Genomic DNA, 27,902 nt, shown 5'->3' with positions numbered 1-27,902 from the left:
AGAGCCTGGGAAGTCCCAGTTCGAGGGGCTGCATCTGGTTAGGGCCTTCTTGCCCGTTCATAACATGGCAAAAGGTAGCACATGGCAAGAGGGCTTGAGAGAGAAAGAGCGAGAGAGGGCCAACTCACTTTTATAACAAACCCACTCTTGAGATAATGGACCCACTCCCACAAAAATTACATCAATCCATTTGTGAGGGTAGAACCCTCATGACCTAATCACCTCTTAAAGGTGTCATTTCCCAACACTGTTGCAATAAGGATTACATTTCAAACACAGGAACTTTGGGGGACATATTCAAACCATCAGAGAAATTAATAGTTGTTTTCTTTTTCTGGGATCCACCTTATTGTTTGAAACTTTTTCTCCAGCTTTCTTACTTCATACCAGATGCCTGTGACTTGAGAGGCATTCCTAACCAAGTGGTCTTGTCAGGGTTTTAGATAAAAGACATGTAGGAGGTCTGCCCTGCACTCATTTAAGCTAAGCAGTTATTAGGTGAACGTGATGGTTAAATTTTATGTCAACTAGACTGGGTCATGGGATACCCAGACATTTGACTAAATGGGGGTGTGTCTGTGAGAGTGTCTGGATGAGATTAATGTTTGAGTTAGTGGACTGAGTAAAATGGACTGTCCTCCCTAATGTGGTGGGTTCATCAAATCCATTCAAGACTTGAGTAGAATAAAAGGCTAAGAAATAATTCCTTGGCTGGGTGCGGTGACTCACGCCTGTAATCCCAGCACTTTGGGAGGCCAAGGCAGACAGATCACGAGGTCAAGAGACTGAGACCATCCTGGCCAACATGGTGAAACCCCGTTTCTACTAAAAATACAAAAATTAGCTGGGCATGGTGGTGCACGCCTGTAGTCCCAGCTACTTGGGAGGCTGAGGCAGGAGAATTGCTTGAACCCAGGAGGTGGAGGCTGCAGTGAGCGGAGATCATACCACTACACTCCAGCCTTGCAACAGAGCAAGACTCTGTCAAAAAAAAAAAAAGAATTCTTTTTCTCTAAGTAACTGTCATTGAGCTAGGAGATCAATCTTCTGCCTTCAGATTGGACAGAACTTAGACCATTGGCTCTTGTGACTATCAGGCCTTCAGACTTGGGTTGTGAACTATACCATGGGCTCTTCCAGATCTAGATTTCTCAGCTTCCATAATTGCATGAGCTAATTCCTCATAATACATATTTATTTTTATATATAAGGATTTATTATATATACACATATAAAATACATGCATATGTATATATTATATTTTATATATAGGTTCTGTTTAATGTTTTATATATATACATATATACACATATACACATATATACACATATATACATATATAAACATATACACATATATACATATACATATATACATATACATATATATCCATATATAAAACATTAAACAGAACCTATATATAACATATAATATATACATATGCATGTATTTTATGTGTATATATAATATATATGCATATACATGCATATATATAATATATACACATATATGCATATATATAATATATACACGCATATATATGCGTGTATTATATATATTTGTTCTGTTTCCCTGGAGGACCCTGACTAATACAGTGTGCTACTCAAAGTTGTTGAGAAACATCTTCAGTGGCTTCCTATAAACTCAAATGCCTACAAACAAATGTAAATGAGTGTCACAGCAAGTGAGGGTATGCCGTGTCCTCAGGTCCCAGCCAATCTCCACTCCAATTGTCTTTTGCTGTGTCAAATTGTGGGTACCACCATTGCCATATTTTTCCAGTTTTTAAAAGGAATCAAAAGTCTGGATATTTTTGTCCATGTTGGCAACTACTGCAAAAAATGTTTAAAACCTTGTGTGAGCCAACAATTCTAGTCTGTGAGCTAGATCTGGGCCCTGGCTGCCAGGGTGCACTCTCTGCTCTAAGGAGGTAGTGGGAAATCTTTTTGGATGGTAGGAAAGGACATGTTTAGAAATATTTCCCTACTTCTAAACTTGGAGAGGCTGCTACAACTGCTGCATGACAGCATTAATTCTTGCATTGGTTGTTTGTCTGAGGCTTCTATACAAAGCAACTCCACAGCATGTTTACATTATCCCATGAGACCATGGAGAGGAGCAAAAGAGAATAAATATTATAATCTCCATGCTTATATATTTTAAATGGAGTTAAACACTCTTCAGATGGTGTGCCCCATGGAAAGGTGATAGAAAAAGTTGCACCATTTCAACTAAATGTCAGGCCTATATTCTCCCCTCAGTATGAACTTCACATTAGTCATTCCTGATGCATGTTGTTTCTCCTACTCTTTCACAAACACACTGACATTTGGCTAAAAATGCTATCAATGCTGGGTGAGGGAGAGACATAAATATTAATTTCAGTCAACACCCCCATGAATCATTTAAAAACTATTTTTCCTATGAATTGCTTGATTTTTTTTCATTCTGATTACTATATTTTTTTAACTCACTACTGCTCTTGAAAGAATGTCTTTCCTGTTCTTCAACTTCCAAAGATTTTCTTCTCCCATTAAGCTGTACCTCCAGTGCCCCCAAGGAGTGGTGCAAGGTGTAAAGGAATACCCAGATGGCTCTGAAGATGTTTGTTATAGGGCCCTCCATTGTATTCAAATTAATGTCACCACATTAGCATGGGCTGCCCTTTGGTGCTCATTTGTTCCTGCACTCCGGGGGTTAAAGAAGCCACATGCTTTCCAGATGTTCAGTAGGTCTTATAAATGAAAGATTAGCGATTTTTCGCTGCTGCTGCTATTTCCTTGAGTCCCTGTTAAAGCTGATATTTTCTTTAGGTACTTGCTCAGTGTCTGAGTCAGAAGAATCTTCTCCCTGAGGTATATCAATCAATAGCATGCACAAGAAGAACAAAATGTAGAGGAGGGAGACATGGTCTGTATTAATTTGTTGACTACGATAGTCTTCCAATGACTGATATACGCAACCTGTGGTTGCATTCCACCTTTTGAAATGCAGATCAAATACATGTGACATTTTTCTCAGTCTAAAAAACCAAAAAAAAAAAAAAAACTCCTTTTTTGGTGAGAATATCTTTTGTTAGTGCTATGACAGGAATATCACCTTTATTTTCAAATCCGGCCTATCTTTCTTCCAAGCAAGAGATGTAAGTGTCTGCAATATGACTGTATCTAACTCAAAGATGCCACCAACAATGTCTTCCCAGGAGAGAAATAGGAAAAGTACCCAAAATGGATTCCAATAAATGAATGCCAGTTTAGCATCTACCATGCTTGCCTTTTGTATACAGAGACACTCCCAGGTTCCTGCTGTTCTAAGAGCTGTTCAAGCATTGAATAAGTAGAGTTCCAATGAGACGAAACCTTCTGCCTCAGCTGGTGTTTAACAAGCTGTTTTCTTGCTACAACTCAGTCAGGATTTCTCTAGCCTTAGCAGAATTACATTTCACATCTCTTCCTAATACATTCCCAACACTCCTTTTACCAAGCAGAAATAAAGACACACACCAACTTAAATAGAAAAGAAAAGCCTGGAAAATGCAATTAGTCTTGTTACTACCTTTTTGACAATGGAGAAGAAAGTGGCTGATAGGCTGAGAGGGAGCTACTGGCCTTTAAGGACTGTGGTATCTAGGATGGAATCTTTATGGAAGCTTGAGCTCCTGCAATGGGATGCTCAATATGACCCCCTCTTGAGGTAGAGATAACATGGAAGGAGGCTTGAGATGACAGTAACACTTGATGTCTTAATACAAACCTAGGTTAGTTTCAAGGACGGGAGTCCCAGTCACATACACATGAAATAAAGTTTTTGAAAGACAGCTAGAGACAAAATATTTATAATATACATATAAGATTGACATTTTCAAGGATGCCAGCTCAGAATGATTGCCATGGCCACTGTAGGGGAGGAAAAATCTTTTTCCTTCCAGTCTCCTAGTTTCAATGGCTTGGCTCCAAGAATCAAACTGATAAAAGACATTAACAAGAGGAAAAACAGTTTAATTATGTACATGAGCAAGCAAGCGTGGGAATTTCACAAAGAAATAAGACTCGAGGAGATGGCCAGTTGATTGAAGCTTATAGATGTTTGAAGCTGGCATACCATCATAAGCTGAACAAAGAAAAGGGATTTGGGGCTTCTGGGCAGGGAAACAAGTTTTGGGAAGGGCAGAGGAGGAAACGAATGGTAAGTAAGGGTCATCTTGTCATGCAGATAAGAATCTCCCAGGTGATGAGAGAGGTCCTGGGAGTAGCACTCTTCCCCATAGAGAGACATTGTTACTCATGGAAATTTTCTTTATAAATATAAATTTCCTTTAAAAAAGGGGTGGGTGAAAATCTTTATTTTTAGACAGGAGGAGGAAAATAACTTTTCCTGGGTCTGCAGGTTCCCAATTGTCTTTAACTCAAAATAATCCTTATACCAAAGTGGCACATTTCAAGATGGCATATTCTGGTACCGTTCATCCCTAACACCACAGCATGGTCAGGCTGGTGCCCAGAGAGAGCCTTCTGAGGGGAAAGTTTTGTGGTTTTCTCAAAGGCACACATAATGCTGGCCCTTGAAAAGCAAACCTGCAAAACAGAGGTAAACATGGAGGATGACCAGGGTCGGGGAAAGAGACTACTGTAGGGGGTGAGAGTACAGGGGAAAATAATGCCAAGCCATGCAGGAAAAAGTGGGAAATACCTGCAGGAGACTGGCGGCTTTGGCTTCTCCCTAATCTGCCAGGGTTCTCCAGGGACAGCTTGTTACAGGAAGAATTTCCCAAATGACATCAGCCCTATCTGACACGGAGAAGGCTTGGAGCAGACACCTGAAGGAGAGGCATTCAGTTGATTGACTCAATAACTGAGTTGTGGAGGTGAAGCTGATTGAGAAGAGTTCAAGGGGAGCCAAGAAGAAGTGATACAATGGAAACCAGAAGGGAAAAGCGCAGTGGTCAAGGACAGATAGGAAAGTCAAAAATAAGGTGCACCCTAAAAAGATCTTAGAAAGCTGCCTTCTGATATTTCGACTGTAAAAACGATTGGGCACATATAAGAGCAGAGATAGGCAAACTCACCCTAAGGAAACAGACTTGCATCAGGTTAGCACAAGTGAGTCAATATATTAGTATAGCTACGGAAGTCGTGTGTAAAACAAAGAGAGGTTGTTTGGCAAGAGAAATTTTGTAAGTGTTAAGTTGCTTGAGCGAGGAATGCAAGCATTTGAAGAACAAATCAGTACATCAAGAACTAAGAGACCCAGACCCAAGTTAACCTGCTCCTTTAAGGAGAAGGAGCGAATGAGTTATTCTTCACTTGTAAGATGTGAGCAAGTCTGGCATCCCTCAGGCTTCCAGGAATCCCAATTACCTGCTCTACACTAGATCATAAGCCTGGAGCTCCTAGAAGTTGCCATGAAGAGGACTTGAACCTACAGTTGTGGTGACCGCTACTCTCCCCAAGGTCTCTTCTTGCTCTCCAGGTGGAAAAGCGTATGCTCAGGTCTTGCTTCTCATCTCAATTTTCATTAGTGGAGAAAATGTAAAATGATGATCATAATTCAGTGATAGCCATTTCAAACTCTTTCACTGCTAGAGAATGCTAGAATATCTTAAAGCAGCAGGTAAGAGCTGGCTTTCACCTCTCCATCAGAAAACCAAGCAGTTAACATCATTATCATTTGACGAACCATTACCACCACTGCCACGTGATAGTGGAAATTTAAACTGACACTTCTCACTTGCTTCATTAGTAAACCATGTAAGCACTTAATAATGATAATCTGTATTTTATTTTTGCCTTGGTCCTAGAATTCTTCTCATCCTCTGTGCTTTCCAGCAGGAAGTAGATGCAGTCCCTGGTACACTTGTAAGTTTCACAACCAAACCTATTTAAACACAGATGTGCTAGTGGATTGATTTCCTTCTCTTTTCTGGTACAAAATAAAGTAACAGAAGGGGAAGGAGAGAAAGGAACTGATAAAATATCCAATTCAACCCAGAGAAGCACACTGTCTAAAGAGGCAGCTTTGTTCTGCCAATGGCCCATATCTCAAGCAGATACTCCAGAACAGAATAAATTTCTCTAACTCAAACTTCCAACATGTGGCATATATACCTTTATCATCCTACCAGATTCCAATAAGCTTCACTCTTAGGATGTCAGTTCTGTTCCAGGAAAATGTTACCACAGTTAGGTGAAGAAGAAAAGCACTATCTTTGATCCTTTGCTAAGTTACTGAGACCCTACGCATAGACAGTACCAAAGATGTCCAGGCACACAACCACCCTGAATGGAGACAGTTGTGGAGCCTCTGTGGCTACAATACAAATAACCAACAATACAGGTTACTGACTTCATAAAGCCAATACCTGCCAATCTTAGTATTACGTACATGACAGATCAATGGGTTATCACACTGGATCATGAAGATGAAGTAGAGTTTATTTAGAAGGAATAAGAATAGGTAATGGGCATCTCTTCCACGTTGAGTAGCAGCATGTTATTTGAGCCACCTCTCCTTCTCTACCCACCTGCTTTCTCCTCCAGCTCCAGGGCTAGGTCTTGTTGGCATAAGCCAATTAGCACCCAACACTCCCTAGACATCCAATTTAGCAATTAGTTGAGATATAGAACTTAAATTAATTCAACAAAGAAATGCCTGGGGTTTATTTTCATGGTCTTGAGACATCTCTTCCCACCCCCCAGCCCCCACCCCCACAAAAAAAAAAAAGCTCACTTGTGTTTTCTCTCTCTCTCTGTCTCTTCATGGATAATGAGTTACATTGCCACACCAATGGCATTGGCACCTATTCTGTGACTATGAAGGGATCCAGTCCTAATATGAAGCTGATAATGTAAAAGGTGGAACAGAGAGAAGGAAAGAGACTGGGTCCTGGTTTATGCTTTTGGACCATTGGAGACACCCTGAAGACACCCTACTTACAGACTATGCAAATACGGGAGCCAAAAATTGTGTTTTATTGTTTAACCCAGTGGGAATGGGGGTTTCTGTCCCTTGGAACCAAAAGCATCCTGGCTGACACTCAGAAGACAAGTCAGAACACAACTCACTTGGGCCCAGCAGGAGAGGGGATCCCTCTCTTGATCCCCTTTAATGTCAGCTACATCTTTGCAGAGACAAAGACACAAGAAGGAGGGGATGGAACGTCATAAGAGCCACCTGCCCATCAGCTCCTCTTCAGCCTCCTCTCATTTTATTAAACTGGGAAGTAGTAGAGTGGGAATGAGCAGGGAAAGAAGAGAGCGAGAGGCAGGATACAGAGGAAAGGCGCCAACTGGAACATGCCTGCATCATCCCTGGGCTGCCCTGGAGCTTTCTATATCAGCATTAACTGATTACACAAAGCCCTTCCTGGAACTGCTCTACTCTTCTGGGCCGAATACTTAAAGGTGTAAATATTAGTGTATAAAACTGAGTTTAATGTGCTTTCAAACATAATTTGAAGTGTAATTAGCTTTGTTATTCATATTATCAGGAACCTCAAGCTTTGGTTTCCCAAGAGAAATCTGTGTCCTGCACCCATCATAGTAGGAGCTAACTGGCCCATTCTAATAGTTCCCCTGCCCAAATGCAGAGAAGCATCGAGGGGCAGTTAAAATCATTGGAATTGCTGGCTCAGGCTTCACATGATCAGGATAAACAAACCTCCAGCCAAGCAAGTAAAAAACTTGGTTTGCTTTATTTCTCTGCTTTCCCAAGTCACAGCAGTCAAGTTTTCAAGCCAAGATGCCTCTCAAATACCTTCTGAGGATTTCAACTCTTCTTTTTTCTTTTCCCTGGGGATCCCAAGTATAGTAATTTCATAGTCTGTCTCCAATAGGTACTGTGACATTTTCCCGTTATTATTATTGACACCTAAAAGAACCTATCCTGAAACACATTCATTGTCTTTTCCAGCCAGGGTGTGGGAAATCCATCTGCCACAAGCACAAGTAGAAACTTGTAAAACAGGGCGGCTGCCATAAGGCATAAAGAAACTTATGACAGAATTGGAAGGCAAGAAAGGTTTTGAGACAAAGTCAGTAAACGCCATCTGTGTAGGCCAAGAGTCATTCCAAAATTTGGGAGCCGCTAAGAAAGACAGAGGGAGACGAGGACAAGAGCGGGGGAGAAGCTTAGGAATCAGGCCGTGTGCTCTTAAGGGGGACTGAGAAATCATCGATTTCTTCCACACAGTTGGCTGATCAACTAGAAGGAGAGTAGGTCAGCCACAAGCCATCCCTTTAATACTCTCACTTAAGTCACTCAAGAACTCAAAACGCACAATTTGTGCCCTGTGGAAGGAATCTTTCGCCTTGTCCTTTCTTCTGCCATTAGACAAAAAGTGTGTGAAACCCTTATTGACACAGGAATTAAGTTATCATGATTTTGGAGAACTTTAAAATGGCCTGGGAGAATTCTCAATGCTGAAAGCCTCATTTCCACTAATCCCCTACATTTCCTTCTTTTATTGGCATTTTCCTGGCTACCTCACTCCTATTCCTTCCCTGTTTTATTTCTTCTTTTCCTATCGGAAGTGTTATAGATCACCTCTGGGCAGCCCTTACATCTGAGCCTCCTATGGCAACATGCTCATGCTGAGCTTCAGCAAGAATGGGCCAATAAACACACACAGCACACACACAACACACACACACAAACACACATACAACACACACACACAACACACACACATACACACAACACACACAACACAAAAAACACACATACAACACACACAACACACACACAAACACACACACAACACACTCAACACACACAAAAACACATATACAACACACAAACGCATACAACACACACAAACACACATACAACACGCACACAATACATGCAAACACACATACAACACACACAAGCACATACAACACACACGAACATACATACAACACACACAACACACAAAAACACATACAACACACAAAAAACACACATGCAACACACACATAGCCCAAACATACAAAAAACATACAACACAAAAAACACACATACCCACAACACAAAAAACAACACACACAAACCACACATACAACACAAACACACATACAACACACACAACACACCTACAACACACACATACCCACAACACAAAAAACACACAAACAACACACAAAACACACACAACACACAAAAAACACAATACACACAGCACACACAAAACACACACAAACACACAAACGACACACAAACACACACACAACACACACAATGCACAAAAACACACACACATACACACAACACACAAAAAATACATACAACACAAAAAACATAACACACAAAACACACATACTACACATATACAACACACAAAAACACATACAACACACTCACAGCTCACACACAAAACACACACACAACACAACACACATGTACTTCTGCCTTTTATGCCCTCAACCCAAACCTGCTTCAACAGACAACTACAGAGATCTTATTGCTGATTCTCAGTGAAGAGGGGACAGAGAACCTTCCTCCCAACTAGTCTTCAGCCCTGGACACCAGCCTGTCTACAACAGTAGCAGTAGCAGAAGCTCACCTGTGTGAGTTCCAACTGGACCCCAGGCAAGGTGCACTGGTGACCCTGCATTGTTGCATATATTTAAAATGCATTACAACATCCCAAGAAAAAAAGCACTTATTATGGACCCCATCCTGCAGTTGATGAATGTGGAACTCCAGGCAGTTAATGCATTTGCTCAAGGTCTCGGAGCTAGCAAGTGGTGAGGCGGAATTAGAACCCAGGTCTGTGTAACTCCCTAGCGTGAATTCTTTACTTCCAAGCTGCCTTTGCCTTTATTCCGTAAGCAGCAGCCCTGGGAACACCCAGGAAAGAGCCAGGTTGAGGCATGTTTGGGGGCAATGGCATCTTTTTGATAGAAACAAGAAGATTGAGGGTGCGGTGCTGGACGTTCCTACGGACAACGGGCCTGACAGGGCTCATTCATCATGGCCAAGCCAGGTGACAGTGGGGTTCCACCTCACCTCCATTTAACACTATGGGAGGTTACACATTAGAGATCTGGAATCACAAAACTCCCCAGCCCCTGATAAGCCCAGCCAAGCACATAGTTTGCAGGTTATGTAAGCATGTAGAACAACTTCAGACAAGAGTTGTTTTCTTCTCCAACCCCTCCCTCCTTTGCTTTAAATAAGGTCAAAATGAAGTTATTTCATCCAAAAACTGTAAAAATAAAATACTAAATGTCAAGCAACTTAGGCATTTTAAAGTAACAGATTATATTCTGCATTAATCCACAGGGCTGTCTTACAAAGAGAAGCTCTTCTCTTCCCTATCACTATTTTCTCACACTGTTCTCCCAGTTACTATTATGGCTCACCCCACACTCAAATGGTAACATTTAAATTGATCAAGCATATAAACAGACATCATCTCAGTCCCAAGAATCTCCCCCACCTAAGTCAGAGACAGCTGCTGAAAACGAGCTGCTGGAAGGCTCGCAGTGGCGATTCTGCACTGCCTCTTTCTTTTGTGCATTGTCTAAAGTCATGCACACCTTTCAGTGCAGACAAAACAGTCTTCTTTATCTATAAAGGAGCCACTTAGATCAACCAGACTGGCCACAGGATGTCACTGTTACTCCACACACACACACAATAGCAAGTGCACGTTTCCACCAGGGGTTGGATCTGGCCCGGGACCTGGGCTCCCCTCAGCCCTGCCTGTCACAGAATTGTCATCCCTTCAGGTGGCACACCACAAGCCAGCAGCGCGTGCCCTGTAAAAGCCATGTAGCCTGACCCATTGTCTCAATATTCGCATTGTTCTGTATCAAAGGGGACAGGAAGAGAAAGAGAAGTGAAAAGAAGAAAAGGATCAGCGTGGTCCCTCACATCACGGGTTCTCCAAGAGTTGGACTTTGAACATTTGATGACCTTGGATAGAGCCCAGGTCCTTTTCATATATTTTATAGTGTTATATAAGGATAAGAACACCTTTTGCTTATCTTTATTTTCTAAAATTTCTGGAAAGAATATGGAATACTTAAGCTGTTCTTAAGCTGTCTTAACTCTTCATGTGGATGCTGCTTTGCATTGGAGCCTGAGATGAGGCCAACAATGGTTAAATGCTTTCTTTTTATCCCAACAAAGCACCTGCCTCTTCCCACCACCCATTCCTCAAATGTCTCCTAGACTCAGGGGCAAGCCAAAGTCCAGGAAGAATGCATGCTCTGCAGCTGGCAAGCAAATGCCACTTCACAGTTGGCATCATGGAACTCTTATCAGGGAACATGCCAGTAGCCCCTGCTGGAGCAGGAGAGTCACCTCATATTCATGGCTGGCAGCTATTCTTCCTTCCCTGCTAGAGCCCCTCAGAGGGATGGTTTTCTATTTATTTTATTTTATTTTTGAGACAGAGTCTCGCCATGTCACCCAGGCTGGAGTGCAGTGGCGTGATCTCGGCTCACTGCAACCTCCGCCTCCTGGGTTCAAGCCATTCTCCTGCCTCAGCCTCCTGAGTAGCTGGGATTACAGGCGCATGCCACCACGCCCAGCTAACTTTTTGTATTTTTAGTAGAGATGGGGTTTCACCATGTTAGCCAGGATGGTCTCAATCTCCTGACCTTGTGATCCACCTGCCTCGGCCTCCCAAAGTGCTAGGATTACAGGCGTCAGCCACGACGCCTGGCCAGAGGGATGGTTTTCTTTCCATGGCTCCTCCATAGTCTAATTCCCCTTTGCCCCCATTTTCTACCGTTATCCTCAGTGTATACTCTACAAAGTCATTGGCACAAAATGGTTAAAGCTAGAATCATAGATTACCACAGCCAGTGAGAAGGGGTGTTTTGGGTAGCCAGGGAGACATTTAACAATGCAGTATAAAAGGTAATCACAGAACAAAGGTACTTTGACTCATAAAGATGGGGAAAACCTTTTGCCTTAAAAAAGTGACTATAATAAAGCCTGGAAGTAGCTTTCATTTCAATGGAAGTTACAGCAGTTGAAACCTCCCTGCCACATGTCAGCATTACTTTAGCTACACCATAGCAGCAAAAAGAATTAAAACAAATAAAGCAGATAGTTTCTTGCAGAGTGAGCATTTAAGAAAGGAAACTGATTGTTCCAGCATTTGCAAGGATCTGTGCAGTAGCTAAGAACTTGAGCTACGTAAATACAGTTGATGGAGGCTTTGTTAATCTCCACACTGTCTCTCTGCATATTGATATCAGTATAAGAAAACAGTTAGTTATTTTGACTGGAAGTGGCTTGGATCAGTGTGAGGAGTGGACCACCTCGAGATCTAGGAGAAAATCAGTAGGCTAAAGGGAACCAAATAAAACACAAAGAAAATCCAGACCAGGACAATTGCCTTAACTATACTTGCCTTAGGATTTGAGCAATTCCCTAACGGTAATGGTTTGAAATAAATGCCAGAATAAAATCTGTCCAATGATTGCTTTTATTTCACATTCATATGGCAATTTTTTTGTATCTACATTGCATTAAATACAAAGACAATGATGAACAAGGTAGCATATTCCCTGCCCTCAAGAGGTTAATTAGAGAGACAGACAAAAATGCACTAATACAGTGTGGGAGGGACTGTGTGTAATAAAGAGTCTGGCTGGCCTGTGTCCCCAGATCCTGGGAGCTAACCTCTAAACCCTTGGGATTCTGAGTGATTGGAATGTTTGTTATTCATGATGCACCCCTCAGACCACATCTGCAGCTGACACTAACGAGATGACTCAGGACTGGGGCTGGCCACGCCAAAAAGACCAACAGTATGATTAGAAGGTTGGTGCATGAGTCTTAAGATATCAGCCTGACCTTCAGGAAAAGGATGAGGCCTGGAGACTGAGTTCAGCTGCCTGCCAATGATCGAATCAATCAGTGTATGTAATGAAGCCTCAGTTAACACTCTGGAAGCTGAGCTTGGGAGATCTTCCCTGCTCGGCAATACTCTCTGTGCATTGTTACTCATTGCTGGGAAGGTAACACATCCCTGAGGACACTGGAAGCTTCAAGTTTGGAAACCTCCCAGACTTCTTCCTGGTTAAATACAGCGTTTTCAGGGATTTCTGTGAGTCTCTGTAGTGAATCATCAAGCCTGGGGGGATCTTGAGGGGTGGAGACCCCTAAATTTGTAGCCAGCTGGTCTAAAGTGAGGGTACCCCCAAAGACCCCCAAACTTATGGCTGATGTCAGAAGCCCTGGGCAGACTTCTATCTGTACTGAGGACTGTGCTCCATCTAAAAGTTTGGTCTGACTCTAGATGGGCTGGAACAAAGGAAATTTGGGGTGCTAGAGGCACATGAAGGAGGCATTTGATCCAGACTGTGGGTGGTGGGGAAGAAACGCCTGGAAAGTCTTTCTGGAAAAATTATCTCTGGCACCTGGAGGAAGGATGATTAAGCATTTGAGCTCAAAGTAACCCTTGAGAAAAGCAGACTCAATCCCAAAGAGGTTGTTTCATTCTCAACAAAGCGCTGTCTTTGTTTCAAACACCAAGTCATAGAAATACTTCTGATTTTGCTCAGGAAGTTTCCCTGTCCACAGTGCACCCAGCCAACCGCTAAAGAAGGAATTCAGTCTCCCAGAGAGGACAGAAGAGACAAACGACTAACCACACCCCAAAATGACGCTGTGACAGAGCAGGGGTGAGCTGCAGGTTACTCACAGGAATCAAGGTGAAGACAGGCTCACCCAGTCACACCCAGTCACACCCTAAACTACTCCTCTCATGGAAGGAAGGGCTTATTAATTTCCCTTTGCAGAGAGAAGTTACTAGGCACTGAATATTTCTAAAATGTATTCAAAGTAAACAGTAAGTTCTTAATACAGGGGGTCAGGCCATCAAAGTATTATATGGCAATGATTGTCCTCGATTACCTTTCCTGAGGGCTCTCATCCATGAGGTGCTTCTTGAGTAAATGCACACAGTTTCTCCCTTCCCCCCCGTGCCAGTCCAGATATACTCTCCTCCACAAGCTGGTAAACATTCAAAGGAGAAAGTGACTGAAGAGAGTAGGAGGAAGTGTAGACCCTGGATGGAGTGCTTCGGCACTGCACACACTGCTCCATACTGAAGGATCTATTTATATGTGAATTTATCACCTCAGTCTTACTCTACATGAGAGCAGAGACCATTGTACCCTCAGCCTCCAGCACTCTGGCAAGGCAGTTACTCAGTAAATGTCTGTTCAATGGAATGAAGTTAAATAATAACTCTAAGCAGAAAATAAACCTCTAGTAATATCGTTTCTGATTTCTGAACATGGTCCTGTTTTGAGTTAACTCCCATTGGAGCAGGACACTCCAGTGAGTCTCCTTCCTCCTCCCCAACCCCATCACAAGCCCACCTGCCGTTGCTGAAATGAGTGACTGCCTGCTCAATCTCCAGATGCCCGCATGAGGGGAAACACTTACATCATCCCTTTTCTCCTCCTCATCTGCAATTTGTCCCTCATCTTCATTCAATTATTCAACAAATATTCACTGAGCACCTGGATCTACTTGCTGGGAACATAGCTGGGAATAACCCCATCCTAACGGAGCTTGCCTTCTTCTGGGGAAAACAGTATAAATAAGTAGCCTACGGAGTATATTAAACAGTAATAAATGCAAAGGGCATAAACAGAGATAGTGGCAAGGACACAATTGGCGGTGAGGGGTGCGATTTTAGAATAGCCAGAGGAGGGCCACGCATTGGAGCAAAGAGCTGCAGGAGGTGGGGCGTGAGCGACATGGACTCCAGGGAAAGAGCATCCATGCAGAGGACCCAGTCAGTGCACAGATGCGGGGCGAGAGCAAGCCTAGCATAAAGAAAAGCAGAGAGATCAACGCGGCAGAAACAGAATGAGGAGATGAGAGCAGAGAGGAAATAGAGGCAGCTAAGAGTACAATGTAGCAGATTTTACTCTGAATGACATAGACAGCCATCAGAAGGGTTTTCAGCAGAGTGCTATGATCTGATGTGTTTTAACAGGATCATGTAAGCTGCTGGGCTGAGAGGGATTGGAGGCAGCAAGGGAGACTGGCTAGGGGCTACTGTAGATGTCCAAGCAACAGATGTGGACAGCTGAGACCAAGGTAGCAGCAGGGAAAGTAAAGAAAATGATCAAAACCTGGGTATAATTGGAAGGTGGAGATGACGAGATTTGGTGACAGATCAGATATGGGATGTGAGAGAGAGCAGTCAAAGACGGCTCCAAGGTTTGGCCCAAGCTGCCAGAAAGAAGCCACTTTTTGAGATGAAAGATGAAGAAGGCTAGGAAAGAGCAGACCTGGGAGGAAAATATCTGGAGCTTAGTTTGGGGATTACTAACTTTGTGATTCCTGTCAGGCATCCAAATGTTTCCTCCTCCTGATGAGGAGGCAATAATTATATGCATATATATTTATAAATATATATATATATTGTGTGTGTGTGTGTGTGTGTGTGTGTGTGTGTGTGTGTGTGTGTGTGTCTGCAACTTGGAGGACATGTCCAGGATGGAAATACCAGTTTTGGAATTAACAGCATATAGATGGCATTAACCAGAGAGGAGAAATGAATTCACCAAAGAAAAAAGGAGGAACAAAGGAGCCAATATCTGTCAATTTTCTAGAATGGCATCAAAACCAACATGCATCCCATGAATCACATTCCACTCCAATTCTTCCCTTGCCTGTAAGTCCAGGACAGAGCCCATTCTTTTCTGTGGCAACAGAGGTGGACTTGAACTTGGGATGAAAATATGGTGTTGGCCACTCAGAATGTAGATTGTATCTGGTATGGGTAGTGTTCAGTGTATCAAGGTCTTAGGAAGCAAGTAATTATTTCAAGGGAAATGATAACTCAAAATGGTACTAAAATATCTCAAAACTAGAGTGAGGTTGAGGTGAAGAGTGAGGCTGCAGTTGGGAGGGGACAAACTGCATCCCTTTCTCACCTCCTATTCTTGCCTGTCTTTGCAAAACAGAGGCCATGGAACTGCTGCCTCTTCTACTTTCCTATAGGTGACTTTAAGCTCCACAGTTTCTCCACAATTCACATTATGTCATTCTTCTCAATAAAGCCAAAGTAGTAAATGCATACCTCGATGGGATTCAAAGCGGGTAACTTTGGGACAAATTTACAAGTCAAATAGAAAATAATTTGTTAATCCAAGTGTCCCAATTTTGGGCTCAAAAAAAAAAATCTAACATCCTGGCAGCTCCATGCTCGGGGTGAATAACAACAAATAAAGAAGGCCTGAGGCTTGTTCTTAACTGTGATAGAGGCTGGGGGAAGGGGAAGGGATTGGGGGGGAGTCCTAGACAAATGCTCCATGAATTTGCTGTCTCTGGAAAAAGCATTAACTTTTCCAAAAAGAGAAAAGTTAAACAAGCAGTAGCTCATTTCAAGTAGATGAAGGACTTAAAAAGTGAGCATCACCTCTTCTTGGTACCTCTAAATGGCCAACTCTTGATCCTGGAATCGCAGAAGCCATGATGGGGAAACCGAAGCCTAGAGCAGGTTCTCACTCAAAGTTGCAAAGCTGGAAAGCTCCAAGCCCTATGTAGAGCCCGTACCTTCTGATCGCCAATCCAGAACATTCTCTACATCACAGCAAATTGGTTCGAACTAAAAAAGAAAAAAAAACCTCATTTGGGGTTGAATCATGTGAAGCTAGAATTTAAACTTCCAAACTTTCTGCTCTGGATTAGAAAAAAAATGTTTTCATAAGTGTTAAGAGTTCAAGGTGTCCCAGTGAAGAACACATGAAAGGTCTGCAGCAAGAGAGGTGGGAAATGAAAATACCTTCATTACTGACAGGGTTGATGGTGGAGGTCATGGTTTCTATCTGTGGGGTGGGCTTCCCCACCCCTGAGCCTCCAGATTGGACAGCCTCCCCCACCCATTCCTCTGCAGCACAGGGACGGAGTGGCCCTGTGAAATGTACAGATGGGGAGAAGGAACAGGTGCACCAGATGCAGGCTGTCTGCAGGTGGCCTCACTCCTGTAGGGGCAGGGCATTGGGGACTGCGCTGCACAAATCCTGTTCTCCTTAGGAACTCACCAGGTGATGAAATCACTCCTCTCCTCTTCTAAGAGGAGCCAGAGGGGCATCGGCTGGTCAGGAGTGTAATTGCTAGTGAAGCTCCCTCGGTGGCAAGGACTTCAGGAGACTGCAAGCGGCATGAGGAGAGCAGAGCACTCCTCTCCCCTGATTGTGTTCAACTCCAGGAGCCACAGTCTCCTAAGCTGCGAGACAGACGCAGAAATATCTCAAGTGGCAAATGATGTGCAAAGCGATGGCAGGTGCCGCAAATGATAGTCATTATGACAGAGTAGAAGGAAAGGCGGCGGGAAGAGGGAGGTAGGAGAATAAGGGAGAGAAAAAGGGTAGAGAGAGGTGCAAACCAGCTAGGGATGTAGGAGGTGGAGAAGACCCCGCCAGAGAGCCTGCAGGTGTGAGAATGGCGCATGTGTGCAAGAGCAGGCAGCGCGGTTGGGACCCACATGGGACCGTGAAGACATGATGCTGCAGGGAACAATGTGTGTCTGCAATGTGCTGCAGCCAGAGTCACTGTAACTTGGTGCTGTGCTGAATGAAGTGGAAGAAATGCTATTAAACTCGTGACTCCATGAGGTAATAATATTCCCAGTGAGCCCACGCCTACAGAAATACACCCAGCAAGCAGCCTTTCCAGGAGCCCCCTCTAAGTTATAACAAGCTGCCTGTATCCTGCTGCCAGGATGCAGAGAAAAAATGAAAGCCAGTAACCAACTACATTATAAACTTAGTGACCTGCTTCACCTCCCCTGGTTTAGTGACGAGCTCGGCTGCCTTTTGGGCACGGAGAAAGAAACATAAGGCTAGGATTAAGTTTCCTGGCTTTTGAAGTCATCAACAGTCAAAAATGCTTTCAGCTGGCATTTCTCTCTGTTATCCAGTCAGCTTTGATGGATTTATTTTCTTTGCCCTATTTCATGGAAGTTACTGGGGCCAATTTCCGCAAAGATGATTGCCAGGGAGTTTTTTTAGATGGACACGAGGTGGCGCTGTCTCTCCAGCTGTTTCAGTACTCTTTTAGGACGTGCAGACTGGTTTCATTAAAGTCCTTAGAGCTTTCTAACTTGCAGTGAGAGTGAGGAATTCAATGGTCAGAAAGACACTCACTTACTTTCTCCAATCTGTGGGTCTCCGAGCCCCGGGAGAGCGGTAGAATCCTTTATACACTTCACAGTCTCACAGTTTTATTTCTCTCTGTAGCAAGTGAAGCAATTAGAAAGTAGTGCTGTATTCAGATATTCATAGTCAGCAATTGGAATTCTTGCTCGTTTTAGACTCTGGCATTTTGATTTATAAAACAAGTCTTTCTTCTTACTACAAATTACCAATGACTTCCCAATTTATTTTTAAAAATTCTCTAACAGCGTGCCCTACTTGAGGACATTTCTATTTCTGCTAAAAGACCAGCATCTCTTACATGGATTAGAGCCTAAAAATCCTGACCGGGAGATTGTAAGTCTTGCAGCTCTGGAATAGACTGAGTACCATTTTCCTTTGGGATTTATGGAGATAGCAGCAATGATCGGGGATGGTCTCCCATGAAGAGAAGACAGTGCCTCCGTGCAGTTAAGCCCCCTTGCTAAAATCACATTAGAGTCAAAGATACAATTAGGCCCCAGGCCTCCTGATTCCTGATGCAATGCTTTTTCCATGACACTCCTCTGTCTCCGTGAGTCCAAATATCTACACGTGCCTGGATTGATAATACATGTTACATGATGTTTGAAAATTTTTACTGGGTTATCTGTAATTCTAAATAGACATGCCAAGAAACCCAGTGGCTTCTAAGCAGCATGTATCAATTCAAGAGAAAAGCGATATTCTAACTTCTGGCAAAACAGCAAGTATCAAGAATATCACTTACCACAGCTGACGTGATAAGGATGCTGCTGAGGGACCAGCATGCTGCCTCATCCCAAATATCTGCCATGGCTCCTCCCAGGGGCCAGGGAGCTGGGTGGCAGAGTCCCAGGCTTTTCTCTCAGATCTTTTCTCTGAAGTGCTCCCAATCCTCTCCACCCCCCACCCCCGTCTCTCTCCTCTCTCTCATGAGAGCCTCGCCTCCCAGAGCAGAGTTAATTAGAGCATAAGCTTACTTCCAGCTTCTGACCACAATATGTATAAGCTGTGAGTGGAGGAATGAATCTGATCTGAAATTTTAAATCTACATTTTCCTTGATATTTACAGATCTTACTGTTATTTGGGCTTGTGACCCTGGAATCTGTGTTAGTTGATTTTATATTGATGCATATTTTGCATGCTGTCTAGTCCAAATTACTAACAGATGAACATGTTTCTCAGGCAAAGGGTCCACTCGGGTTTCTAATACTACTGCCCCTAGTTTCATCCAGAAACTGGAAGGCTGAAGTCTTCTTCATGATAATAAGCTGCTTGCTTCCACAAGTTTCGGTTTTTTCTGCTTTATGAGAACTAGATTGTTCAGACCCAATTACAGGTAAAAAGTCTAATATTTCAGGTTGGTTTTTTAAAATTCTTTTTTTTTTTCACTAACGAAGTGTGAAAAAATTTACTAATACACTAGATAGTAATTTTAAATCAATTAAAATAGAAATTTGAGGGTTGCTGGGAGGGGGAAAATTGAGGAAGTAAGTTATCTCATTTTCTTTTTCTTTTTCTTTTTTTTTTTTTTTGAGACAGAGTCTCACTCTGTTGCCCAGGCTGGAGTGCAGTGGCGCGATCTTGGCTCACCGCAAGCTCCACCTCCCAGGTTCATGCCATTCTCCTGCCTCTGCCTCCCGAGTAGCTGGGACTACAGGCGCCCGCCACCACGCCCGGCTAATTTTTTTTTTTTTGTATTTTTAGTAGAGACAGGGTTTCACCATGTTAGCCAGGATGGTCTCGATCTCCTGACCTCGTGATCCGCCCGCCTCGGCCTCCCAAAGTGCTGGGATTACAGACGTGAGCCACCGTGCCCAGCAAGTTATCTCATTTTCTAGAGCAATGAAATAATATGGATGCAATTCATTCATTTATTTATCCACAGAATGTATATGGAAGAGTTTGTTTATTAGGTATAGAATACTTATTATATTATGGTTATTATATATGAGGAACTTCAGGTCCTAGAGAGAGATGATGGTGAACCAGAAACACTCGATCCGTAAATATTTTGTGAATCAATGAACAATAAATGAATAAATACATTGCATTTATATTATTTCAATTTAATTATTTTAGATACAGCAATGCTATTCTTCATCTACCCCCATTTTGGCTTTTTAGATTTTTTAAAAAATTTTTTAAATTGTTTTAATTGACATAATGATTGTACATATTTATGGAGTACATAGTGGTGTTTTGATACATATAATGTATATTGATCAGATCAGGGTAATTAACATATCATTATCTCAAACATTTATCATTTCTTTGTGCTGGGAACATTCAATATCCTTCTTCTAGCTATTGGAAACTATTTAATGTATTAGTGTTAACTATAGTCATCCTACACTGGCATAGAACACTAGAACTTATTCCTCCTATCTATCCAAATTCAGTTTTAAATGATTTCACTGATATATACTGTGGATGAAAAAAATTATTCCCTAACCTGGCTCAAATACTTTTTATCCAAATCTCTCCAAATTCAGTTTTAAATGATTTCACTGATATATACTCTGGATGCAAAATATTATTCTCTAACCTGGCTTAAATACTTCTTATTTGATCCAAGTTCTTTTATGATAAATACATGCAGCTTAATCCTCCACTGATGACCAATTTATCCCCCTGGTAGCCACCTGGCCTTAGAGAAATTCACAGTCCCAAAAAATCTTGAAATCAAATGTCTACAGGGCCAGGTGGTCATTAAAAAGCGAATCAGGTGGGGCTAGGCAAGGACTGAGGTGAGCTGGAGAGCAGAGCTCCAGGACCTTCTAAAGGGCTGATGGCCAACTGTTGCCTCAGGGAAGCAAAGCTGTGTTGTGAGATCTTCAAATTAGAAAATCTATATTGCTGCACAAGGTCTCTGATTTTTACATGATAACAAGAGAGTTTGTTAGAACACTGTGCAGGCCAAATAAAACATGTTTGTGGGCTGTATCCAGGCTGTCAATCTGAGACCTCTGATGTATAGTTTCAGATTAAATGAAGCTTTTAGCGAGATAATAAACCCAATCCACCAACCTAATTCAGAAATACCTGGCTTTATGAAGATGGCTTCCTTCACAGCTAGAATTTTTTTAATCCCTAAATGGAAACATTTGTTAATTAAACACAGCACCATCCTATTGACACATTTGGTGAATATCACCAAAACTTCCAACAAGCTCATGCAGAATTTGAACTAGAAGAGGGTAAGAACCTTTACAGGGAAAGGTTACCTATATTGTAATTGCTCTGCCTTTTTTTATGTAAACGAAAAGTAAGTGATATTGAACCTCTGCAAAAGGCTTCTTAAGATGTAGAAGAGTACGGAATTTTTATTATCTTAGCAGAATCTAATATAATAGCTCAAATAAATCAATACATTTATTATCAAAACAAAGCTTCAGGCCAGGCGTGGTGGCTCACGCCTGTAATCCCAGCACTTTGGGAGGCCAAGGCAGGCAGATCACGAGGCCAGGAGATTGAAACACGGTGAAACCCCGTCTCAACTAAAAATACAAAAAATTAGCCGGGCGTGGTGGCAGGTGCCTGGTGCCTGTAGTCCCAGCCACTGGGGAGGCTGAGGCAGGAGAATTGCTTGAATTCGGGAGGCGGAGGTTGCAGTGAGCCGAGATCATGCCACTGCACTGCAGCCTGGGTGACAGAGCGAGACTCCATCAAAAAAAAAAAAAAAAAAAGCTTCAAAAGAGTTTCTAGGTTATTATTCCTCAATTTCTCATAAAAGCAAAGAAGAAGTTGGCTGATGCTTTAGATCATGTATTCACTTGACAAACATTTATTTTTGTTCCTAGAATAACCTGGCATCTTGAGATACTTAGTTTATTATGCTCTGAAGGCTTTTCAGCACAGAGTCTGCCTTTCAACAAATCATGCTCAACACATATTTATTAAATACTACTTTCTAGCAAATTTATTATAGAAGCAGATTTTACCTTCTGGTATTGGCAACATAAGATATCTCAAGTACCACATAAATATATACACTTACTATGTACCTATAAAATTTAAAGATAAAAATAATGGCCAGGCATGGTGGCTCATGCCTGTAATCCCCGTATTTTGGGAGGTCAAAGAGTGAGAATCACTTGAAGCCAGGAGTTGAAGACAAGTCTGGGCAGCATAGCAAGACCCTGTCTCTACAAAATATAACAAAAAAAATAGCCAGGTGTGGGTGTTCTGTAGTCTCAGCTACTCAAGAGCCTGAAGTGGGGGATCACTTGAGCCCAGGAGTTTGAGTTTGTAGTGAACTATGATCATGCTGCTGCATTCCAGCCCAGGTGACAGAGCAAGACCTTGCCTCAAAAATAGAAATAATGAAGAGGTCAGGTGATCCTCCTTTAGAGAAAACAAGCATAAAATGGACAAAACTGTCTTTTAAAAAATTTGTTTTGGCATGCAGAAACCTACCAAAGCCAAAAAATAAATTAAGCAGAATTTATTCTAATAAACAAAAACTGATTGAGTTTTTGGGCAAGAATGATGGAAGTCTGTGGCCTCTTGCCTAGGCTGTTCCTATGCTGCCCTTCCTCAGTTCAATTGGCAAGAATATGGTCATACCAACCTAGGCGGGCTGTAATTAGAAAGGGATTTTGCTGCCAAAGAAGGCAGACTTGCCTTGGGGTATAGAGGAAGGAACAAAATTCTATTGCATTCACAGCTAAATATGGCAGCTTTGGTTTGGAATAGACTGTAAAAACTTGCAGCTTTTCTAGACTTAGGTCATGTTTCTCAGTTTAAGGTGAGTGACTGACCAGCCAGAAATTTAATAAGGCAATCTTGGAATTTAGAACATCATGAAAGGGCTGAGATAAGCTCTCCGCACATCCCTGGCTGATGGCTAAACTACCCGTGTGTAGGAGAGATCCAGAGGTCCCTTAGGAAATGTGATAAACCAAGGGAGACGTGAGAACTGGCTGCAACTTTGAATATGTTCCTCACATAACTCAATTGGCACAGGATGGAAGTCTAATAGGTTCAAGGTGTTTGAACGAAGCTTGAGCCGTCATTAGTTGACCATTAAACTATACAGACAGAGGAGTGACCTCTAGAGAGCCAGGTTAAAAAATAGAAATAGAAAAAACAGATGGGCCAAGGCATCAGCAGTTGCATATTGTGTGGGAGAGGTTTTCCACAATGTAAATTACTAGACATGTAAAAAACAGGAAAGTATGACCTGTACTTGGAGGATTTGGGAGGAAACAATTTTTAGAAACTGACTCTGAGTGATCCTAGATGTTAGGCTTAGCAGGCAAGACTTTACACAGCTGTTATAGATATGTTCAGATAATTAAACTAAAACAATAAACAAAAAAGAGTTAGAGAAAATGATGCTCAAAGGATAAAAGAAAAATATGATAACTGGTCAAGAAGTAAGAAGTCCACACAGAGAAATAGAAACTATATGAAAGAACCAAATGGAAATTCTAGAGTTTAAGAGTATAACTGAAAGAAAAAAAAATCACCAGCTAGGAACAACTGCAAACTTGAAATGGCAAAAGAAAGAAGAGGAAACTTGAACATAGATAAATGGAAACTGTTAAATCTGAAGAACAGGGAGAAATAAAGGGAGAAAAATAAACAGATCCTCAAAGGCTTGCCAGATAACATCAAGCATTTCAACATATGTGTGATGGGAGTTCCAGCAGAAGACAAGGGAAAGGTCCAGAAAATTCACTGAAGAAATAATGGCTGAAATCTCCCAAAACTTGAAAATCATTAACTTACAGATCCAAGAAGCTCAACAAGCATCAGATAAAATAAGCACAAAGAGAACCACATAGAGATACATCATTGTCAAACTACTGAAAGATAAAAACAAAGAGAAGATCTCTAAAGCAGCAAAAGAAAATGACTAATCCTGGACAAAAGAATAACAGGATAAGCAACTGACTTTCATCTGAAACAATGTAACCCAGTGGGCAGTGGAATACCATATTCAAAGCACTGAAAGAAAAAAAAGTCAACCTGAAGTTCTACATTCAGTAAAATCATTATTCAAAAAGAAATTAAAGTAAAGAAACTTCCAGGTAGACAAAATGAGAAAATTCCTTTATAGCAGAACTTTGCTACAATACATACTAAAATTTAAGTTCTTCAAGATGAAAGGAAACAGAGTAACTGAAATCTCCAGAAAGAAATAAAGAGAATGTAAAATGGCAAGTAAATTGGTAAATATTAAAGATTGAAGATCATATATGTTTTTTTCTTTTCTTATACTAATTTTTTATAGACATAACATTGTTTAGGGCATTAATTACAACACCATATTTTTGGTTTATACCTGACATTGATATAACATATATAATAATAACACTAGAAGGAACAAGAAAATTGAGTTGTATTAGTTACTATACTCTTCTCAAATTAAACCAGTATTAACCTGAGATTGTCATAAATTAAAATTAAATATTGTAATCTCTAAAGCAACCACATTTTTAAGTTTTCAAAAGCTATGACTACAAAATAAACACAGGATTTAAAATGGCACACTAAAAAATATTTATTTAACACAAAATAGTCAGCCAAAGAGGAATAGAGGAACAAGAAAAAGGACATGGACCTTATAGGGAAAAAATAGCAAAATGGGAGGCATAATTCAATGATGTCAATAATTACATTAAATATTAATCAACTCAATGCTCCAATCAAAAAGCAGAAATTATCAGACAATAACAAACAAGATTCAATTTATATGCAGTCTACAAGAGAAACACCTTAAATTCACACATGATAAATTCACATATTCACATGTTAAATTTACATATTCACTATATTCCATGAATAGAGTAACTGTAGGAGAATTACAGTGGCTATGCTAATATCAGACAAAGCAGACTTTAAGAAAAGACCTATTGCTAGAGACAAAGAGGGACATTTCATAATGATAAAAGTATTGACATGACCAGAAGATATAATAATCATAAATATGCATATACCTTATCACCAGGGCCAAAAAATTACATAAAACAGATTGAAAGGAGAAATGGACTATTTAATAATTATATAGAGAGACTTTAATACTCCTATCTCAGTAACTGAAAGATCATAACAGAAAATCTATAAGGATACACAAGTCTTGAACAACTTGATCAAACTGACAAATACAGACCCCCTCAACCCAAAAACAGAATATACATTCTTCTCAATAGCAGACAGAAATCTTAGAAATCCCCAAATATTTCAAAATGAAACAACATACTTCTCAATATCTCATGATTCACATAACAAATCATAAGGGAAATTCAAAAATATCATAAACTGAATGTAAATGAGAACCAATATATCAAAATCTATGTGTCACAGCTAAAATGTTGCTTAGAGAGAAATTTGAGCTTTATATACTTCTATTAGAAAGGGGGAAATACCTTACATCAATAATGTAAGTCTTCATCTTGAGAAGTTAGAAAAAGAAAGCAAATTAAACACAAAATACTAGGAAGGAAATAATAAAAATCAGAGCAGAATGCCATGAACTAGAAAATAGAAAAAAGCAATAGAAGAAAATCAATGAAATCAAAAGTTGGTTCTTTGATACGATCAATAAAATTGAAACAGTAGGCTAGCTAGACATCAGTCAAGAAACAAAGAGAGATAAAAATTTTTCCAAATTTGGGAACAAAAGAGGTAATGTGACTACAGACACTACAGAAATTAACAGGCTTATAAAAGAATATCATGAACAACTTTATGCCAACGAATTTGTTAACTTAGATGAAATAGACAAATTCCTAGAAAGACACAAATTACCAAAATTGACTCAAGAGTAAATAGAAATTTTGAATATACTTATGCCAAGTAAAGAAATTGAATTAGTAATTTAAATTCTCTCCACAAAGTTCACACACAGATGGCATCATTGATGAATTCTTTCAAACATCTAAGAAAGATATAATACTAATTCTACGCAGCCTGTTTCAGAAAATAGAAAAGGAGAGAATACTTTCCATTGTATTCTATGAAACCACTATTAGCTGGATACTAATGCTAGACAAAGGAATTAGAATAAAAGAAAGCTATAGCCCAATATCCTTCATGGACACAGATTTTTAAATCCTTGAGAAATATTAACAAATAAAATCTAAAAGCATATGAAAAAGATTATACTCAATGGTCAAATGAAGTGTATCCCAGAACTACAAAGTTGTTTTAACATCTTAAAATCAATTAACATAAAATACCATAGTAATAGAATAAAGAAAAAATTAATCATCTTAATAGATATAGAAAACAATTATTTGATGATTTGATTCATTATATAAATTCTCATAAAATTAGGAATGAAGGGAAATATAAATTCTCATAAAATTAGGAATGAAGGGAACTTCCTCAGCTGAATAAAGGACATCCACAGAAAACTTTGGCAACTAACATCATCCTTCATGGTTAAAGGCTGAAAGTTATCCTCCTAAGATCAGGAACAAGGGAGAAATGCATGCTCTCACCATTTCTATTTAACACTGTGGGACAAAACAAAACAAATAAATAAAAGGCATGCATGTTGTAAAGGAAGATGTAAAACTATCTTTATACACAGACATAATCTTTGATATAGAAAAGCTTAAGGAATCTACCAAAAAATCTACTAGAGTAAGTAAACAAATTTAGTAATGTCACAGTTACAAGGCCAATATACAAAATTCAATGAGTGGCATTTTTATATATTAGCACCAATCAATTCAAAAACTCAATTAAGAAATCATTCACAAAGCATCAACAATAATAAAATACCTAGAAATAAATTTACTGAAGGAATGGCAAAACTTAAAGGAGACCTAAAATAGTGGAAAGATAAACCACATTCGTGTGTTGAAAGATTCAATATTATTAAGATGGGAATTCTCTCCAAATTGATCTTCCCATTCAAGAAAATTCTTATTAAAATCCCAGGAAGTGTGAGCACAGTGGCTCACACTTGCAATCTCAGCACTTTGGGAGGTCCATGAGGGAGGATCACTTGAGTCCAGGATTTGAACCTGGGCAACATAGTGAGACCTTGTCTCTACAAAAAATTAAAAAAGGAGGCAGGAGGATAGTTTGAGCCCAGGAGACCGAGGCTGCAATGAGCCGTGATAGTGCCACTGCTCTCCTGCCTGGGTGACAGAGAGAGACCCTGCTTCAAAAGAAGCATTTTTTTTTTTTTTTAGAAATTGATGACAAGTTGATACAAAATTAATATGGAGATACAAAGGATCTTAAATAGCTGAAACAATTTTGAAAACGAATAAAAAATTCTTAGGATTTGTACTCACTGATTTCAAAACCTACTGTAAAGCTATACAGTAAGCAAGACAATGCGGCACTGGTTGTAAGACTAGTCATATAGATAAAAAATGGAACAGAGAGTTCAGAAATAAACCAAAACATATATGGTCAACTGATTTCAACATAGTGCCAAGGCGATTCAACAGAGAAAGAATAGGCTTTTCCGGAAAGTATGCTAGAACAATTGGACATTCATATACAAAGTAAACTAAGAAGCTTGATCCTTAACTCTCATCATAGAAAAAAATTAATGCAAATGGATGCCTGAACTAACTATAAGAGTGAGCTAAACTATAAAACTCCTAGGAGAAAATTTTTGTCACTTAGGTTAGGCAATTATTTTTTAGAAATGAAATCAAAAGCATCATTAGAAAAGAAAAAAATTGATAAATTATACTCTATCAAATATAAAAATTTTGCTTTTCAAAAGACATCATTAGAAAATTAATAGAGGCCACAGACTGGGAAAGAAGATTTGCAAAACATACATTTCATAAAAGACTTCT

General features: G+C 40.4%; 1 long non-coding RNA gene across 1 annotated transcript in view; it reads right to left on the bottom strand.

Moving 5' to 3' along the window:
• Positions 1-19,094, bottom strand: part of LOC109023964 (uncharacterized) — a 40,864-nt gene extending 21,770 nt beyond the window's left edge. The window contains exons 1-2 of the long non-coding RNA XR_002003436.1: positions 18,871-19,094; positions 18,118-18,200 (exon numbers count right to left, since the gene is read on the bottom strand). This is a non-coding gene — a long non-coding RNA (uncharacterized lncRNA). The remainder of the gene's footprint in view (positions 1-18,117; positions 18,201-18,870) is intronic.
• Between the last annotated feature and the right edge of the window lie 8,808 nt (positions 19,095-27,902).

This window comes from Gorilla gorilla, chromosome 17 (genome assembly GCF_029281585.2).
Source record: "Gorilla gorilla gorilla isolate KB3781 chromosome 17, NHGRI_mGorGor1-v2.1_pri, whole genome shotgun sequence".
Classification (NCBI taxonomy): domain Eukaryota; kingdom Metazoa; phylum Chordata; class Mammalia; order Primates; family Hominidae; genus Gorilla; species Gorilla gorilla.
The sequence above is the reverse complement of the archived record's forward strand: the minus strand, read 5'-3'. Positions and strand labels throughout refer to the sequence as shown.